Below are 6,531 nucleotides of genomic sequence, written 5' to 3' on the forward strand. Positions count from 1 at the left end.
CCAGGGTGGAGCGCCGTAAGCGGAACAGTCCCAAGTCGCCCAGGGTGTCTAGATCCCGCCGAAGCGCCAGCTGGAGCAGATCCACCTGCGGACGGAGCTCCGGGCGCTTCCACCCGATCTCGAGCAGCGAGTCGAGGCTTTCTCCCACAGTTCTCAGGACCGACTGACATGCCTCGCAGGGACGGATGATGGTGGCTGCAGTGAAGAACATCAGCACTACGACGTTGGAAATTGAAGCTGTGCTGACGCCACTGTGAAAGGCGCTAACCAGAGAGAATATCAGAGCGATCTTAGAGAAGATGCCAAACGTCATGACCACGACGAGCTCCACCCTCATGCTCTCCGTGAGCCGAGAAAACTGCTGGGACAGACGCATCTGGAGGTACCCTATTCGCTCGAGCTCGCGGCCACTCGGCTGGTGGCCGCCGGCGGCTGCGGCCTTTAGCTCCGCATTTACGACATTAAAGCCGCGGCCGAGCAGATTAGCGACAAAATCAAGCTTGACAGGGATCATTTGGAAACATAAGTTTAACATTGCGTACCCCACACTAAATGCCAGTACTATAGTGCATCCTAGAGACCCCATGGGACAAATTTCGTCAGCCTTTGAGACAAACATTTGATTAACCAGTGATGTCACTGTCAAAAAAGAGAACAGTGCCCATTGTGAGATATCTGCCAAATGCGCTCTCCTGGGAATTGTACCTTGTCTCGGTATCTTTGCAATGCCGTCTAGCAGAGTGCTGACGTCAGCCAAGAGCCGGTCGAAACGCTGACGACCCCATATAAATGCCAAGGTCAGTGCGAGCCAGAGAAGGACGAACGATGTCCCAAAAAAGCCCGAGGTGGCGACCGCTTCCACGACAGAACCTCCATGCGCCAAAGCTTGACGACCAGTGCTCCATTGGAACATGATTGCAATCCAGGCGATCACGGTGAGCACACCGTAGACGAAAATGGCGTACAGCCGCGAGCCCCAGCCGACTCCCCCGGACAGGCCGGCGACCTGCAGGGAGCGTAGTAAGGCTCGGTCTGACCAGTTCATCAGGTCGGCGTGAGCTCCCGGTGAGAGTGAAGGAGCGCCGGTTGTCGCCGATGCCGGTCTTATACTTGCGTGCTTCATAGTCCAGAAGCTAAATGTCTGCTCCGTCGATGCTCACCGGCGCCGCCTCGACCCACGGCAGTGAGAAGCTCGCCACCACCCGAGGGGTCGTCCCCTCGGTTGTGAGGCCTGTTGTCGGGCAGCCCGATGGACACGAGCGGGTGCACCCGTGAGCGACCTGACCCTTCTTAGAGTTCAGCGCACCTCACTGGGCGATGTGCGTCGCTGATGTGAGCTGAGCTCCCACCTCACCGTCGCACCGAAGGGAAGATTCGCGGGGCTCTGTCGTTGACAGCCAATTGGCAGAGCTATAGAACGCCTCGTGAGCGGACACCGTGACGGAAAATCGAAGGGCGGGTGGTGGGCCGGCCAAAGCCATCACGAGGCGTAAAAGACCTCGGCAAATGCGACCGTATGCGCTGGGACTGCAGTGTTGAAAAAGCGAGCAGTGGTGTGTGCCAGCCGCTTGCAGATATTAGTCTTTTATATTGGAGCCTTTGAAGGCATTATTGCGTGAACACGCAATGGAAGCGATGTTTGGCGTGGACGACCATGTACCCGACATCGTGCCTTCAGCTGTCACACGGCACTACTACGTGTGTATTAAACCTAACCCAGGTGACAGCATGACCTGACTTTGGCCTGCTATGGACTGGTAACCTCACGAGGTGCGCCAATTTTTTTTTTGTACCAACAATGGTGATCACTCAATTGCTTTCAGCCGCTCAAAGCTTTGCTCAGCCACACTCGCTGTTCAAAAGTTCTTCTGAAAGCCCCTTCGGGATGGGTCAAATCGCCCCCCTGCCCCCCCCCCCCCCCACACCCGGAGCGTTATAATAGCCACTTCTGATAGTCTGCAGTCTGTTGCATGTGGATGTATGTGACTATACTCACAAACCCGGAGATGGCAGCTGACCAGTTGAATGTGTGCTTAACCCTTGGACATAGAGCTAAGGTGGCAAGGGTGGTCAACTTGGTCATGCTCTTACCCCGAATCCTCCTGAGCCAAAAAGTTTCCACTGGATGCTGGGCGTTTGCGCATGATTTTGGACAAAATTCGCAGGAATGCAAAGATAATTCTATATTGCCCTCTCCATGAACACATTGCTGTCCACGTGTCTGGCTTCACCGCGCTAACTTTCAGATAGATACTTTAACCGAGGTATTCTCATGATGATAGTGCGCAATGCGAGACAAATAGACCGCACGTGCTCTGAAATCGTTGCGAGCTATACCGAGTGTACATTCACTCCTGCACGTGGCCATCCACAGAAGGCGGCCGACCGCAGTCGTCTCCGGCCGTCCAAGACAGGAAGCCTGGCCGCCCCAAGAGTTCGGCGTGCGGTGCTTCACCTGCCTTAATCGGCCGGTCGCGTCGCCTGCGGCACTGCAAGTGGTGCAGCGGAAGGCACGTAGCGACAGCCTCGTGCCGCTCGTGGCAGCGTTCGCGTCGGTGCAAAGCGGCGCTTGATAAGCACATTCCTGTCACTGACTCAGCGGTAACGATGCTGTAGATTAGCAACTGGTTGAGCCCGATGAGTCGCATAGTTAAGCACTTTCTGTTCACCGGTTGCATCGCCGCATTATCATAACCCGCGTCCTCCTGTGCGGTCTGCAAGGCGGCATCTTACGCATCGCCGCGGTAACTCGCATAACCTTACGGCGAGACTGGCCGGACCAAGGTACCGCCGGGCTCAGAAAGCGTACGGGTCCTCACGGTGAGACTGGCCGGTCCAAGGTACCGCCGGGCTCAGCAAGCATACGTGTCCTCACGGTGAGACTGGCCGGACCAAGGTACCGCCGGGCTCAGCAAGCGTACGGGTCCTCACGGTGAGACTGGCCGGACCAAGGTACCGCCGGGCTCAGAAAGCGCACCGACGTGAGCGCGTCACGACCGGACCAACGCACTGCTGGAGACGTTTCAAGACAAACGAGTTTCGAGAAGCGTCCAGACAGCCATCGGACCTGAAAACTGGCACATACTCATAACGCGAGTTGCGTTATATGGTCATACCATTCCTGATATTTCATTTGTTTGCACTTGCAGAACGTAATGTTTCTCTACGCTAATATGCCGCTTCCGAATAAGTGAAGATGAAGTCAGTACGTCAGCTACGATTATATGTGCGGAAGCAGTCATAAACATCAGCTCAGTTTGATGACATTCATGGGAGAGGAAAATAAAGTTGTTTGAAAGGCAAAGACTTCTTCCCATTTTTTTAAGCGAGAAAATGCTAACAAATCTGAATGACGTTGAGCTCACAAGGGGGTGGGTAAGGACAAAATGGGATGAGGGGAAGACCCTCCGCAGGGGTGTACAGCTGGGTCGAAGGATTTAGGTGCCGTTGTGGGCTATTATGGGAGGAGGGGCAAGACCTTCCGTAGAGATGTACAGCTAGAGCGATGGATTTAGGTGCCGTTTTTGGTTATTAACAGCGCGTTCGGAGACTGTCTGCTCTGAGCCCTACATAAGAGAGAAGCTACTGATCCTTCTGAGAATGATAGACTCTAAGATGAATTGAAGCTTATAACTGGTTTCCATATTTTCCAAAAGAAAGAACGCGACACGTCTGGGTTTTTGTCCTGCGCGGACGTGTGGAGCCGGTTATTATAAGCCACGCGACATAAGCGAAAAAAAGGGCGTGGCAGGTAATCAGCGTCTCGAATCTCTTAGATGGTTCAGGGCTTGTTCAATGTAAGGCAGGGTAAATGCTCGATTGAAATTAGGTGACGTCATTAAAAAAGATATAAATTTGTGTCCGTTTTAGCCTTTTAGCAGGATATCAGCGAGAGCAATTTTAACCAGATGAGCATCATTGACTTCACCGGCGGGATCAGCGACACAAACAGAAATCAACTGTGTCAAACCCGGACGGCTGCTTTACTCTGATCTATGTTCATGAAGCTTGGTGTAAGCAAAATCGTCAAAAATATGATCGTCATGTTCGGATAGCGTGGTAAAACCACAATACTTTGAAAAACAAGCTAGGTTGGGCATTCTTTCAGGACCTGCATATCCAACTGGTCAACGGATTTGGGATGCATACTCCTGGGTTTCAAAGACTAATGCCCATGTAAAATGTCGACGTAAATGCAAATGACGCTGTGTAGTGCATGGTATAACGCGTTTGATACATGAAAGCAGATGTGAAAGCGTATCTTACATTGGCGAATAAAAATGTAGTCGGGGAATCGTTTGCATGTCTAGTTCGATTTAGTGCTCGCTTCTCGTTGTTAGTCACTTAGTCTGCTATGATCTTGAGGTCTAAATTAGTGTTATTCAATCCATGCTATTTTCGTTTTAATTTTATATTGCTAATTTTAGTCTCTGTTCTGTCGGTTTTCGCTCCGTTTAGTTCTAGGTCTAGTCTGCTTATTTCCGAGGTTTCGTTGTTTTCCGGTCAGCGTCCACGAGGAGTTCAGGTCGAGTCTAAGTCAGGCGCGAGTCTGGTTGGAGTTGAGGCGCGGTGCTGGCGATGGGCCGTCGTAAATGTAGTGCACCTGAAACTTTGGTGCATTCGACGTGGCGGCCGTCTACCAAAAGACCCACTCGACGGCGTCTTAACGAGCGTGGCCTAAACGAAAAAAGCTTCTGGGGCCTCTTATAGATGATAGCTTTTGTCTTTGCAGACCAAAACTACGAGATTCGGCGTGATGTTAAAATTGCCAGCAACAGCGAATAAAGACCCCACCGCGACAGATATGAATCAGTTCTTCACAAGTTGACATAATCAGCTGCAGTCAGTGCTAATCTTGTGCAATTATCTGCATTTCCTTCGCGGACTGGTAGTGAACATAAAACAAGCATAAAAACCCTAGATAAGGCGATACTGACGTCCTTATTGCTCCCACAATAACCAGAAGTAGGAGGGTGGAGAGCATGGAGAGCATGGAGAGTATGGAGAGCGAGAGAGAGCGAGAGAGCGAGAGAGCGAGAGAGAGAGAGAGAGAGAGAGAGAGAGAGAGAGAGAGAGAGAGAGAGAGAGAGCGAGAGAGAGCCAGCCAGTTCCGTGACTAAAAATTATTCAAAATGCATCGGACTGAGCCACTGACGCGTATATGGTTGCTATAAGGAGAATATTTAGATTTAATTGAATAAGTACCGGTATCAACGTCACGAGAGATCTCAGCAACCAGGAGGCATCAGTTTTTGGCTGAATCTCGTGTGCATAAGGCTGAAGAAGAAAAGCCCTCTACACACAGATTGGCTGACTTTGGAAAGGAACGGATATACAATACTCAAACTGCGCTGTCATCTTAAGGTAGGTGCCGGAAAAGTGCTTAACCTAGTAACGGACGTCATGTTCCACCGCAGATGTTAGGTTTTCCCTCTGGTCATAAAAAACAATGACTTCTGAGAGAATGCACTTACTAAGCATGTGATGAGTCTCACATTCTGGCTAATGAGCTCCACAATGATGAAACACCTCATCTCTCGACTCCATTTTTGCGGGCCTGCTTGCAGTTTCCAGCTGAGTCTGACGTATGCAATGATGGTCAAGGTGAACAGGAGATCACATAAAGGCCTGCTCGCCAGCTAGCAGACCAAAGTGTGTCAGGCAGAACAACTGGTCACAAGCCGCCCATCGTCGGAAACATGTAAGTCTTGGTCATGCATGCAGCAGTGCCTGCGCGTGTGCGTAGACCGTTCTCTCGTCAGTCCGTCTTGTGTGCTTACTTGCTTGTTGCATTAAATTTGTAACTTTCTCACCATTATGAAAACGTGCTGCAGTACGCTCTCGCTATGGTTGACACATGCATCGAGCAGGAGCACAACAAAATCAGTGGAGAACTGTGCGGTACTTAGATGATATTAGAATTAACAGTACTTATTCAGCAACGCTTACCTCCTTGAAAAACAATAGAAGATTACATGCGATCTTTTAGATGCTGATTCATCCAGCAAGCACACATCCCAATGTGAGGAGATCTCTCTCACCGTATGAGTTTACGGCGAGTGAAACAGAAGCTACCCGTGAAAGCCGAAACGAGGAATGATATCTTTTCTTTGGATTCTTAAGGTTCTAAGTAGAAACGTATTCTCTGTGATTTCTTACGTTCCTAGCTCTAGTTACTACATAATCCCTTAACGGCCGTGTAGATCAGCTTATTTGGCATGTGTTGCATTGACCTGGGAGGAAAGTACCGGGGACGCTGTACGTAATATAACTAAAAAAACGCCTTCAAATGCAGGTGTGTCGGCATTCTGAGTTGAGAGTTATCATACTGAGCTATCCACCTTCCATATATAAGGGGATACTGTTCGAACGACGCTACATATGACACATTGACAAAAAATGACATAAAAACATTGAATATGCTCGACATTGCAAACCGTGCTTATGATCACGAGTCTCGTGGCCATAAGCACAGCTAGAAACGTCGAATATTGAGAATTTAGCCAATGCTTGCTCTGTAACATCGTTTAA

This window comes from Pollicipes pollicipes, unplaced genomic scaffold (genome assembly GCF_011947565.3).
Source record: "Pollicipes pollicipes isolate AB1234 unplaced genomic scaffold, Ppol_2.1 Scaffold_4740;HRSCAF=5597_pilon_pilon_pilon, whole genome shotgun sequence".
NCBI lineage: Eukaryota > Metazoa > Arthropoda > Thecostraca > Pollicipedomorpha > Pollicipedidae > Pollicipes > Pollicipes pollicipes.